Raw genomic sequence first — 14,564 nt, 5'->3', positions numbered from 1 at the left:
ACCCCATTAATTGTGGGCCCCTTTTTTCCCCCCAGGGGGGGGGGGGGGGGGCATGCAGCTTAGCTGTGCCGAGTGCACCGTATGTACCCCAAGAAATGTTTTCATCTATTAAAGGTGAATTTCAGACAAACAACTAAACAAACTAAGAAATGCATATACGGGGATCTGTTTTCCATGCCAAATGATTTGTATTTCTGTTCATTCAGTCCTGAGCTTTACATAGCTCTGCCACAGAGCACAGCCTTATCTGGCAGGCCTGGAGATCTGATTCTTTACTTTTGCAGTTAATATGACTATGTATTGTTCCATCCCCAAGCTGTGAATGGACAGTGAAAGAAGAGGCAGTAGACTGATAATATCATCTCTCTGTAGCTGATCTCTCCTCCCATCAGCATGTTCAAAAATTTAGCACTACAGCAAAACTGACCTGGCTCCAGTTGCTGCTTCTCCCATTCCCAGTCTGAGCTTGGCTGCACAGGAACTGCAAAATATACCATGCCAATTTAGGCACTTAACACTGCTTTTATTATAATAATGCTATTAATGATGGATGACGATGATGATAATGCTATTAATGATGGATGACGGTGAAAATAATAATAATGATTTTACTAATGATGGATGATGACGATAATAATAATAAATTATATTAATGATGGATGATGATGGCAATAATAATAATTAATTATATTAATGATGGATGATGATGACAATAATAATAATTAATTATATTAATGATGGATGATGATGGCAATAATAATAATAGTTATTTATTAATACATTCCGAGCAGCATTGAGTTGTGTCTTTTATGTTTGTCTGGAGTTGGTCTTTGAAGTAGGCTTTGCTAGAAAATGTATATTATTATGGTATGGTCTACATTGCCCAGCCAGCATCTTCAAGTAAGAAACATTTATAAAATAGTTGTTTTTTTTTCTTGTGGTGTAAAGTGCATGACCTCACTTACTTTGTTGCTACGGTATGGAGAATTCCTAGTTAGGAAAAACAGTCCACTACTGACTGAATTTCAATGGAACATGTACTGTAGAAGTATGGAGGCTGCCATTTTTAACCTTCCCTTCTGAAAATCTGATATCTGGCTTTCATGCTGAGTTGGTGGCTACAGCATGTTCTAAGCGACTGACCAGGAGTAGTATGCAGATTTAGAACTTCACTTGGCTTTGTTTATCTACACGGTTGTTGTGACTTAGACCCTCAAATATTAAAGCTAGAGTCTGCTACACATCTAAAGATTTTATTGGCCGGTCAGCAATGACAGACCCATATTGTCTCAAAGCAGGTTTCCTTTTCGGTATTCTGGTCATGTGAAGTGTTGACAGTGTCTTTCCTCCCTAGCCATGGATCTGTATAAAGTCTTATGCAATATCTGTGTCGGGTGGGTAGGTAGGTATGCAAAACCAGGAAGTATGGTTAAGTACAACCTTGGGCAAGAAGTGAAGACCCACTGCACAACATAAACACTAGGATCCTAGATGCACAGAAATTGATTTCCATGGGTATTTTAACTTTTTTTAGCAGTATTGCTAGCTTGCCTCTTCTTTTTTTTTTTTTTTTTTTTATTATTATTGATTGTACATAAAATGCAAAGAATTGTTACAAAAGAAAAAATCCAATAGAAACTCTACAGCTGATACAAAGATCATAGTTAAGGGCTAGAATTTCACGCCTTCAAGCAAGTCCCATATCATGTCTTGGAGATTCTTAAATCAAGGAGGCTACAGCTAAAGAGAAACCATTATGATTTTCCAAGGCTTTGTCGATATGTTTGTTTCTCATACGAGGCTAGCAGCCTGTGGACATTATACAATAAAGATACTATGAAACAGGAGACTTCCCTGGTTCAGTTTGTCTGCCATTTGTAAAGATGTAATAGCTTGTGTTACCTAAATTCAAACATGTTCACTCTAGAAGTGAGGCTATAAAGAGGGGCCATGCGTTTGATTTACAAAATGTTTAATGTACAATATCAACAATAAATGTTTTACTGTTAACTCCCTAAAGAGGAATAGAGTCCACCACCTAAAATTGTAGGAAAAAAGATTTAACCACAAGGGGCCTAGGGGCTTCTTTTGGTTAGAGCGGTACAATTGTGGAACTCTCTTCCACAAAAAGTGGTATCAGCTGAGAGTATTGAATAATTCAAAAATCATTTAGATACCTTCCTCAGGGACCATACAGGTACTCGTAAAGATTGGAACACACAGAGACTCGTATACACACACATAGCTTGAACTTGATGGGCCTGTGTCTTCAGCCTCAGATACTTTGTAACTTTTACTAGGGTCTTGATCACAGGTTCCTAACTGGGGGTATCCATGCCCATGGAGGGTATTAAATAAATCTTATTTTTTTGTATTGTTGAACCTGAAGTCAAATTTGCAGAAATGAACTCCATGTGTCAGATGACATGTGGGTAACATTGTCCGTAACTGTGTCTCGATTCCATATTTTCATTGCACAAACACCCAAGTCTTACCAGTGCTAGCCAGCTTGAGTACTTATTTGCAGTTTTTATCTAAATCAATATGATTATACTCATTTGCTTTCAATAGTTCTGTCCTTGGGTATCCATATGTAAAATAAAACTAAGTTATTGACATCTTTTGAAGTTTTATGGAAGGTGTTGATATAAATCGAGATGAGGGTAGACAAAGATGGTGCAAGTGAATCTCGAGCAATAAATAGGACAAAGTGTGAACATGTTGAGACTCACCAGGAGGTTCTTAAAGATGTAATGTCATCGACAAGGGAAGTCTTGTGCGGTTTCCGATGCTGAAGATGATGTTTGAAAGATTCCATTGGAACGATATTGGTCTGATGGTCGCAGGAGGATTTTACGGTTTGAATAGCGAGTGTCAGCGTCTTCCTTGTCGGGATCAAAACCCTAAAATCCTCCTGCGATCATCAGACCAATATCGTTCCAAAGGAATCAGTAAAACATCATCTCCAGCATCGGAAACCGCGTAAGACTTCCCTCGTCGATGACATCACATCTTTAAGAACCTCCACGTACAACATTGAATTAACATCATTATCCAGTGCATCTACAACCACACCTGTTACTTGGTTGTAGTGCTTCTTCTTCTGCCTTTTTGTTCCTTCGCTCACACAAGTCGGACAGCCCGGTCCGTACTAACTAGAAGCTGCACACCAAGCAAACACTACCCAAACCTTTTGCCCCATTACACCTGGCCTCTCTCCCCGACGAGCGCTGTACCAGTGGACTTAATTTTCTAAACTAGCTCACGTCACCTCGTCCATCAAAGAGCGTAATTCTAGAGCTGCATTTTTTTTGTTTTGTTTTAAACCCCTGCTGGAGGGTTAATTTTTCAGTTTTGCCTGGATGGGCTTGTACTGGAGTAAAAACTGCTATTGGAGCAATTCATTCTATAAGAAAAAACAAAACAAAAACAGATGCCTGTAATCTGATGTTGTACCTTTTGTAATTCTGGTAATTTCTCTCTTGCTTGACGTTCTACTTTTATTGTGATAATCAGCCCCAGAAGGGTTAAAGCTGCTCCTGACAATGGGCCAAACATTACTTGCTCTGGAAGAATCATTTTGTGTTATTGCTTTGTTCTCGATATAACAAGAAATGTGGATTTTTCATTATGTCCAAATTCCTTTCTGCGTTGCGGCAGAGCAGTTCATCTTGGCATGAGAATTCTTATATCCACATTAAACCGTAAAATCACCTAATTAAACACTATTAAATGAAATGTACAGTGTATGACTTTCATTAGCGACATCTAGTTGGCTGGAAGTAAATCTGCAGAGTTTCCAACAATGGTGATGTTTTGTTTTTTTTGTCCTGTGATTTTGTGCCAGATTGCAAAAGGACCCTGTAAAGTATTTGTGGAACGAGGAAATAAAGGAAATAAAACACTTCCTATCTAAAAAATAAACTGGTATAAGTAAGCTGGGTAGTATGTTATGAATTAGTCACTCAACTTAAAGTGAAACTCCAGATTTTTTTTTATATTAAAGAACTCCAGGTTGTAGACAAATTAACCCTTGCAGTGGGGCTACCCCCGCCACTGCCAGGGTCTTAGATGCTCGCTTTTCTCTATGGGCTCAAATATAGAAGAAATACTCATAGAATACGATTATCAATCACGCCGGGCTGCTAGAACTGTCCCCGCAGAATCCACTCCCCCGGCTCTGGTGGTCTAAGCCCCGCTGACATCGTCATGTCTTATACAGTCTATTCAACAATATTAGACATGAAGATGATGAGGGACGTACTACAGCCAGGGTGGAAGGGGATAGAAGTGAACGGTCACTGCGGAAGGACCAAGGATCGGGTGAGTATTCTTTATTTGAGACCCTAGGGAAAGAGGAGCAGTTAACCCTTGCAGTGGGGTAGCCCCCACTGCAAGGGTTACATTTTCTGCAACCAGGAGTTCTTTAAAGCGCACCCCTACTGTCCCCAAAACACCCACCACCATCAAGCCCTCCCTAATTTTTTTGTTGTTTTGATTACTTTTAAACATATATTAAATCCAGTTGTCTTCTGGCTAGTCATGTAACATCCTCGGGGACCACTGCCTCTTTTCCTCTGATGGTGGTAGATTATTAGTATTATTATTATTATACGGGATTTATATAGCTCCAACAATTTGCTCAGCGCTTTAAAAAATGGAGGCGACAGTACAGTTACAATACAATTTAAAAAACGATACAGTTTCAGCACCATAGGGTTAGGAGGGCCCTGCTCATGAGAGCTTACAATCTAGTAGGAGGGGCAAGTGATACAAAAGGTAATAATGATTGAGTTATTGGAAGAAGTAAAAGGCAGTTATGTTGAGATGGAATAGGCTTCCCTGAAGAGATGGGTTGTTAAGGATCGTCTAAAGGTGGGCAGTCTAGGACATAGGTGGAAAGATTGGGGCAAGGAGTTCCAGAGGATGGGTGACGCTCTGGAGAAGTCCTGTAGGCGAGCGTGGGTGGAGGTAATTCAGAGAGCCAGACAGCAGGACGTCTTGAGAGGAGCGGAGAGGACGGTTTGGGTGATATTTTGAGATGAGGTCAGTGATGTAGGTTGGGGCGGAGTTGTAGATGGCTTTGTATGTTGTTGTTAGTATTTTGAATTTTATTCGTTGCACAATTGGGAGCCAGTTGAGGGATTGGCAGAGAGGGGCAGCAGACACTGAACGGTTGGTAAGGTGGATGAGTCTGGCAGCAGCATTCATGGTCCTTGACGCTGCTGAGATTGGCGCTGGCATTAGGATATGCTACAGCTCATGCTTATGACCTTACAGGAACTGATTTTAAATAATGCTTGCTGCAATTTAACTCGAAGAGGCGTGTCCTCTAGTGGACAGGCGGGCTTTCAGCGTGAGACGGCACCAAATTAAGGTGAGTATTGAAGAGAAAGCCTAATTTTTTATTTTAACTACTACTAAATTATTACTGGACTTTGAATCCCCTTTGAATGGACCATTTCAACACAGTTTGCTCATGCATGGCCCACTGTTGTCACCATCAGGAAACCTGCCCCAAGACAAGACGTGGCTGCCAAGGGGCCACCGGATATCGGCAGCACTGAGATTGAAAAAAGAATTAACAAGAATGTGAAATAAAATAATTGTTTATAGTCTTTTAGCAAACGTATTGTTATTCAGATAGGGTTGCCATCTACATTACACAACTTTGGTGTTCAGGTGGGGAAAGGGGTGGTGGTGGTGCACAATCTCAAACATATAAAAGTGCTTGAGTGGCCTTACAGTCACCCAAATATCCTCTATATGAAAACCTGAAGCTGGCTGAGAATAAGTATACAAACACCCCAATACTGCTGTATAATGTCGGTGTTTTTTCCTTTTCATAAAATAAGTTTTATTCCCTAGCAGAGCCCCCTCTCTCCTTGCATGTCATAGCCTTCTCCTTTTCGGCAATCTCTGTGTTGGCCCAGCTCCTCAGCTTCTCCCCACACCTCCCTACATAACATTTTATGCAGCTACCAGAGAAGAGGGGTCTACTAGCGTGTCATTTGAGTGACAGCTCTGAGTCTGCTGTGTCTGCTGATATTACATTCAAGATGGCGGCACTCAGCAGCAGTCTTGGGGCTTTTGAATATCTACACAAGGGAGGCTTTTACAAGTAAATAACATATATAAAATATATTCTTTTTGGAAGATTTGTTGTTATAATGAATGGCCTGGCGACAGGGTTTATTTAAATTGCCAAATACTTAGGCATATCTAGGAAAATTGGCAACAATCAAAAGTTACTGTGCACCTTTGGGCAAGAAACCTAAATAAATATTGAAAGGGTTAAACAGCCCAGTGCAATATAGGCTTGTCCCCTAATGACTGAGCTACGGTGGGACTAATTAGCGGCAGCATAGATTTGAAAGATGCACTGTAACTAGCTTGTCTAATGGTAATTAAAAGCATATTAGGATGCTTAATTTCAGCCATCATAAGAAGAATCTGTTAAGATTATTAATTAATCTTTGATGCAAGCACAAAGGAATGGAATGCAGACTATTCTAGTTAGTGAGGCATTTTTAACCCAATGCCCGTGGAACTTTAAGGTGTTGAGTACCCTGGATGTGGAAGCCAGTCAAGCCCTCAGCTGTGCCTAGCTAAAGTAGATCTAAACCCGTAACTGCATGAACTTTAGGTTCATTACCACTGTGCATCTTGCCTACTCTTGCCTATACTTTCTTTACAGGCCTGCAGTATAATGTGGTAAGAGAAACTTTGTTTACAATAAAATCCATAACCTACACCCCAACCAGCAGACCTCAGGTGTATACTGCAAACTGTACAAAGCTCTGCGACTGGTCACTCTTATGGATGGGCCTGCACTTAGGTGCAGTGACTGTGCATGATACAGATGACAAAGGCAGGCCACTGCATGCGTCATTTGCTACGGTGTTTCCAAAATGCCATATTGGGTAAAAAATGCTGGGCCCTAGGTAGGGTGCAACATTGCAAAGGTCAACTAGTATTCATGTGAGGTCTGTTGTAATATTTCATATTTTGATGAGCGATGGGGTACAGTTACTCCTAATGGAGAGGTCCAAAAAAACCTACAAAAATGTCCCAGTCCCCTTGCCAAGCCCCCTATAAAAATGTATCATACCCCCCTAAATATCCGAAACTGAGCTCCTCTTTCACCAAGGTATATACTTACCTCCTCCCACGGTGGTGGATTCTTGCATTGCCCATATCCCAGCTGGTAAAAATCTTTTGCCAGACTGCCTATACCTGCTCACTAACATCCCATAGACTTGAATGGATATACCTATACTGCAGAAGCGACATGCCATTGAAGTTTACAGGGTGCTAGTGTGCAGGTGCACTTTGGTGTGATGCACTAGATGGCTCAAATGAATATCTGAGTACCCGCCATTTCACTGTTAGCCCTGTTGAGCCTAGTATTTGACGGGTTCACCTTAGTAAACAAAGAACCTGTCTAATGTAGCCCTTTCAACATTTCAACCTCACTTTGCTTAAAAAAACTGTGTTGGGGGAAGATCCAGGGGACCATGTGCCAGGGTGAAACTGACTACTGCTAGGATGGCAAGGCCTCTCACTGGAAGAGTGAGATCCCCCAATACTGTGGCCTTCAATCAAGATCAAAGCAACATAAACATTTTACTCTGACCATACACTGAGTGGCCAGATTATTATGACCACCCCATCAGTACTTCGTTGGACCACAAGATGACTCCACGAGATGACTTAGTTGGGCCGCCTCGTGACTCCACAAGATGTTGAAAGGTGATGCGAGGAATCTGACACTGCACTGTTGCCCTTCTGTTGTCTTGTACCAGTCTTGCCAGTCTCCGTTCTGCCCTAACATTGACTAGTCGCTGACGGCCACAATTCGCACGTTCAGACCCAGATTTTCAGCTGACAGTCCAGTCTTTAAACACTTTAACTACAGCTGCTCTTGAACATTTAATGAATTCTGCTGTTTTGCTGATACTCGCTCCATGGCTCCGAGCGCCAACAATCATCCAAAGGCTGTTAAATCGCGTTGTTTACCCGTATCTTCAGAAAAAATCACTTCTTCTGTCGTGGTAAACAACCTGCTTCCCTATTTATAATGGTCTGGCCCTCTAGCAACTTCAGCGCCAAATTATAGCTAATTTGCCTACAAACGTCAGGTGGCCATAATAATCTGGTATTCTTCTGGATTGATGCCCATGAATGGGTTTTCTCATTTTAGAGCATCATCATTTTGCTTGTAAGAAACGTGTGCTGCAAACAATAAAAAAAAAAAAGATTCATTGTGTGAAATCCATTCCATCTTCTAGCTTTATTTGCTTATCAATGTATACTTTTTTGAAGTGTTATATTTGGCACTTTGTATGAAAGGCGAATATAAGCTGGATTTTCCTTTTGATGTGTAGCGAAGAACATTAGACACAAAAACTGCAGCCATCTGTGTGGGCTTATGACAGGTCCCCTTTAAACAGTGGGATGCGGCCGACACAGAATCCAACAGGTGGTATTCTGTGTCTTTTACTCGCATTCAAAGACTCTTGTAAATCCGAATGTTTCAATGGGACACAAAGTGTTTTCCCAGCAAAATGGATTCGCCACTGCTCAGATATTAGATCTAAATTCTAAAAGTAAAAAAACAATAGGCTTTTATCCTCCTCCAATTCAGGGATTACTGCTTATCTGTTGCTGCTATAAACCTGCCAAAAACAGCACACGGCTTCTATTTTTCAATTTGAGAATTGTAAGTCAATTTTTTTTGCTGTAGTCTAACTTAATAGGAATTTGTACCCGCAGCGCACCGTGCACAAGATCAGATATTTGCACTGTAAGCAGAAGCACTGTAAAATACAACTTTAAAGTTCTATTTTTTCCCCCCTTTATTTTATTTCCAGAAAATTGTATCAACTTATCTGAGGGAGGGCAGGAGTATAATTTAATTCCAAGAGCGCCATTAGGAAATAACGAAGATAAATTACGAATAGCGGTTCTTACAAAAGATCCCGTCAGCACCTCTCTTGGTTTTCGGAAAGTGCCAATACTGATCATCTATCATTTTTTAGGCGTACGAAAAAGGGCTTTGAATCCCCAGTTAGGGATATATTTTGATTTCTTATGACTAAGCAAGGGAAAATGAGATTCTAAGATGTGTAAATCATGACAAGACACTCAGGCTTTTCACATCTTACCACCAAGCTGTTTTAAAGTCTTGTATTACTTTACTTCTGGTATTTGCTATTGAGTTTGTAGGCCTTCTGGCTGTGTAGGTGTTATTTAATTTCCCAGATCATAGCGGGTGAGCTCCTGGTTCAGGCTTGTCGGCAGTTTAATAACTCTTTTAGCCATCAAACACATGCACTAAGTGCCAGCTAGTATGAATCTACCACAAAGGTAAAAAAAATAAAAAATGTCCCCATAACTTCAGCATGTCAAAAATATTAACTTTACCCAGAGAATATTTTACCACATTTGTGTACAATTGACCCTAGATTATCTCCTATATCTCTCTCAACCTAAGAGATCACCCACCTCAAAGGAGAGGACCACATAACACGTTGGCTTTTAGCTCCAGGAGACTAGCACAGGTAGTTTCAAGCAGATTACTCCTGACTATAAAGCAGTACCCTACACTAGGACCTACATCACACTAACCCTCCCTGTATCCATAAACCTAATACCAATCCTCGCTGTAACACAAAACTCAAATTTGACTCTAGAATACTTTGGTATACAGAGAAGTTCATGGTGACTCAATGATTACAAGGTGCTCAGGTCCTGTGGCTGCAGAACAGGGACGTGCGGTCAGGGGAGGCACAGGAAGCAGAGCCTCACCTAGTATTATGGAGGAAAAAAGATGTCCGCTTCAAGTCTGAAGCTGACAGCTTTTTCTCCATTCAGACCGGCTTCTAACAGGTCACACAGCATGAAAAGCCTCCCTGCTGTGTAACCTGTCATGGACGTAGTGCTGCCTGTTAATTACAGGCGGCGCGGCATCTAGCTTTGGACAGTTAAGTTAGGTTACACAGCCGTGGGCTTCCCCACTGCTTGTGTAACCTAACATAGTGAGTCCAGAGCTTCAACAGCCTCTACTTTGTGTTGGAGGCTTGAGCTCTTGATGCCTCAGCAGTGACGAGCAAGTGAGGGACAGGGAGGCTCCTCCCGTCTCCCTCCCTCCTCCACACATAGCTTGGTGACCGGGTTGGGGTGTGGGGCATCAGAGGGCTGGGGCTGGCAGGGGGGAATGCCTCACCCAGCACGGAACGCAATGCACGTCACTGCTGTAGAACAAGCCTAATTCATCACCCCTCCATCAATGTGCTTAACAGTTGGTTAGAGGTGTTTGTGCTGATGCGCCGTGTTTAATTTTTGCCAAAAGTGGTGCTGTACATTATGGCCAACCATCTCCACTTTGGTCTCCTCTCTCCAAAGAACATTATTCCAGAGGTCTTGTGGTTTGTTCAGGTGCAACTTTGCAATCCTAAGCCGTGCTGCCATATTCTTTCTAGAGAGAAGGGGCTTTCTCCTGGCACTCTGTGGAGTGTGCGGCTTAAAGTGGTCTTCTGAACAGATACTCCGATCTCCTCTGTGCAGCTTCCTCAGGATTATCTTTGTTCTCTTTCTTGCCTCTCTGATTAATGCCTTCCTTGCTTGGTCTGAGTTTTGGTGGGCAGATACTCGTGTATGCTTTTTTTGTCTTTTTATGCACTTCTCTGGACATTAAAGCACTTGTTGGCTTGCTCACACCGCGAAGTGTACAAATAATTCACAATTTGTACAATCAACATCCACCAGCAGCATTGTTTTGCTGGGGGAAAAAAAACAACCTATGCATGCTGAGTAACGCAGAGAGTGGGCAGGGATAGGCAGAGTTCTGTAGTCCAGCAGGCAGGGCTGAAGTGAAGCATGTTGTTGTCAACTCAAACAGGAAGTTAGGAGCACACTGGATTTCTGGCAGATCAACAGGTATCTTTTGGTACTTGTGTAATCAAGCCTTCACATTCAACTAAGAGGGCACCTACATTTCCTTTTATTCAGTTGGCCATTTAATCATTAATTTATTTTCAATGAACTGACTGCCATCATTCTTCTACGTCTAGCTTTTCTAGATACAAGAGGTTTTAAAGGAGTTTTTTTTTTCATTGATCATAATAACAATTCAGAAACTTAGTGAAGATTTCAAATTCCATGGCATGTCCCCTTTATACCGCCACAACTTTTCACATCTCTCATATGTACTTTAAAAATGTTTAGTTGTCCTTTGAATCTGAAATGGTCAAATGTGATCAGACTTAACAGTGTGATATACCACTATATCTAAGATAGTTGCCATCTCTCCCTAGCAATATTATTTAGCAATCGCAGTGTTTAATGGTATAGTAATAATGAAGAAAGCCAATTAAAGTTTAAGTAGCTCATCTGGGCCTTGATTAAGTTGTTTACTTGTTGGGATTAAATAATGGGTTAATCTCGAGCTGTCGAACGGGTTGGTGAGGCGCAACATTGCATTATTCTGTTATCGGGAAATATTGCTCTATTACACTTCCATATTGTAAGCAGTATGTGGAATCCATTTGCCTAATCCCATAATACAGATATCTGTAAACTGCAGAATTTTGGAGGCAATTTCCAATCAATCATGGGGAACAGTGTGTGTGTATGTGTATGTCTGCACTTTTTTTCTTACTCTCTAAAGTAACCAGATTCTACGACTAGAGTATACAAAAATAAGCTTACATTTGAGGTTTGCAGCCTCGTATTCACGGGTTACCAGAATATCCTGAAGGACTGATGTCTAGTGCTTGGATTAGTCGATGGGCAAATGCAGCATTCGCTGGCATATGACCTCAGTTTGAGATACTTCTGAGTTCATTTGGCATTCGTTGCCTGGTACATTTGACCTTCAGTTGACCTACTTTTAAACTGCATTATCCTGCTTCAAGTTGCTTTTGCATTCCCATTGGCTTTTAAGAGGGGAGAAGCAATTCTGATGCAAAAATAGCCACTCAACACGGGCCCAATCTGCTACATCGAGAATATATAATGGTGGCTTGACATAATGCGATTTAATTGGCTGAACTTTGAACAATGTTTATTTAGGGGTCTCAATTTTCTTTCCACCCAATGACAATCCAATTTTAACAAGACACCGTTCTCTCAAATTTTTGGCTACATAAAGGTGCTTTCAAACATGTATTGGACATGTATGCATGTGTTTTTTGGATGCAACTGTTCTTAAACAAGCTGCCATCATGCATCCACACACTGAACGTTGCACCTGGCCCTTAATGCACCTGTACCCCAATGCATATACCAGTAAACACATGGGTGGCAGTGTGTTGGGAAGGTGAAAAAAAGGGTAATTTGTGCTGTTTGCTGTGTGAATACGCATTGAGTATAACATATAGCACAAGAAATGAATGAGCACAGGCAACACAATGTACATTGACGCATCACGCAATGTGGTGAATGTACTAAGAGATTTGAATATTATCAGCCTTTTCTGAGCCAGAAAGCCAAAAATAAATCAGATGCAGCTATATTTATTGGGGTTTAAATAATTTTAAAGCAGATGTCCAGGCTTACTGTACTGTAGAGTAATGGTTGCAGTTGGACACAAACACAATATGAATAATGGCTCGTTTGTCCAAAGTCAGAAAATCAGCATATTGTCTTGCATAGATCATAGACTACATCTGCTGCAGGCTGAAAACTTTTGTGGAACAACTTCTTGTTGGTACAAACACCTTGGAGCCTTGATGTAGGCTAGGACATAGGATCTGGAAGTTCCATTGTTCCAGGTTGCTGCTCCATAATATCATAGAGGTACCTGTCAGCTGTCTACATTTGAAAAATCACTTTATATACATTTGGACTTTGATGTTTGTGTTTACTAAAGAGAGGAGATTCAACTTTGAGATGTACTACAGTATGGGGAATATTTGGTTTCTCTTGTTTGCCCCTTACAGCCACAAAAATTAGGGTCCATGATTACATCTGGGGTATTTGTTGATCAGAGTTTAACACGTATAATAAGATACTATTTTAAATACGTTCCTCCTGATGCCTCCTGATGGAAGCAGATGAGGTGGTGTCCTGTGAAACACGTTGAGTTGTCCTCATCTTACTGGAAATACCAGCAATTGTTGTAAAACAAGATCTAATTATACCTATTTAATGTAAAGTAGTACATATTGTGAATGTCTTGTCTATTGTTATATAGCTGGGTAACTGTTAGATAGAGGTTAGCCCCCAGAGACCCCTAGAAGAGAAACTGTGAGCATATCTTTCCCATCCTTTTGGAGCTCCCTACTCCATCTGACTGACTATGTCCTGCTCCTGTCTGCCTTTTAGGCGATCCTCAAGTCTCATTTCTTCAGGGATGCCTATCCCACCTCAACCTAAGTACTGAATTATCACTTTCTCAAACAATTCATCCCTGCACAACTACCACCCTCTTTTAATTGTAAGCTCTCGTGCTCAGGGCCCTCCTTATCTCGTTTTGACTTGTATTGTAACTGTAATGTCTCTTATATTGTAAAGTGCTGTGCAAACTGTTGGCGCTATATTATTATACAGGATTTATATAGCGCCAACAGTTTGCGCAGCGCTTTACAATATAAGGAAGACATTACAATCACAATACAATTCAAGACAAGATGGTAAGGAGGGCCCACAATTTTAAAAGGGAGGGGCAAGTGATACATGAGGAGGTAGCTATGTGGGGATGAATTGTCTGAGAACGTGATGGTTCAGCGGTTAGGTTGAGGTGGGATAGGCTTCCCTTTTCTCAAACAATTCATCCCTGCACAACTACCACCCTCTTTTAATTGTAAGCTCTCGTGCTCAGGGCCCTCCTTATCTCGTTTTGACTTGTATTGTAACTGTAATGTCTCTTATATTGTAAAGTGCTGTGCAAACTGTTGGCGCTATATTATTATACAGGATTTATATAGCGCCAACAGTTTGCGCAGCGCTTTACAATATAAGGAAGACATTACAATCACAATACAATTCAAGACAAGATGGTAAGGAGGGCCCACAATTTTAAAAGGGAGGGGCAAGTGATACATGAGGAGGTAGCTATGTGGGGATGAATTGTCTGAGAACGTGATGGTTCAGCGGTTAGGTTGAGGTGGGATAGGCTTCCCTGAAAAGATGAGTCTTAAGGGATCGCCTAAAAGCAGTCAGAGAAATCCGGACAGGTTGGATATATAATCCTGTATAATAATAATATTACATACGTACAAATGCTGTTTTAATAGTGTTTTATTAATGTGTAATAGAAATATTTGAATTTTATGAAGTTTCATTCTGGTACCATTAAAGTATGGAATGTTCTGTTCTTGTAATGGAACAACAGTTTTATCAAAACAGTGTGACCACAAAAGAAAAACTGACCCGGTTATTTATATATGTTGCTGCTTCTCAAAGTGTTGGATTCCAAAAATTCTTCAAGAGTCGTTTCTCTTCAGTTGAGCAGAGCACCTTTTTTAAAAGCAAGTCATAGATGGCAGCCACCATATTTCTATCCTGGCAACTTCCCTTGGGCGAAAAAAAAAAAAATCTAATTGTTGCACATATTTGTT

General features: G+C 40.9%; 1 protein-coding gene across 1 annotated transcript in view; it reads left to right on the top strand.

The window, feature by feature from the left end:
* SUCLG2 (succinate-CoA ligase GDP-forming beta subunit) overlaps window positions 1-14,564 on the top strand; it is a 185,718-nt gene that overhangs the window by 78,002 nt on the left and 93,152 nt on the right. The gene's annotated exons all lie outside the window — the stretch shown is intronic.

Source organism: Nanorana parkeri, unplaced genomic scaffold (assembly GCF_000935625.1).
Source record: "Nanorana parkeri isolate BGI_ZX_2015 unplaced genomic scaffold, ASM93562v1 scaffold9, whole genome shotgun sequence".
NCBI lineage: Eukaryota > Metazoa > Chordata > Amphibia > Anura > Dicroglossidae > Nanorana > Nanorana parkeri.
This window is presented reverse-complemented; position numbering and strand designations above follow the sequence as displayed.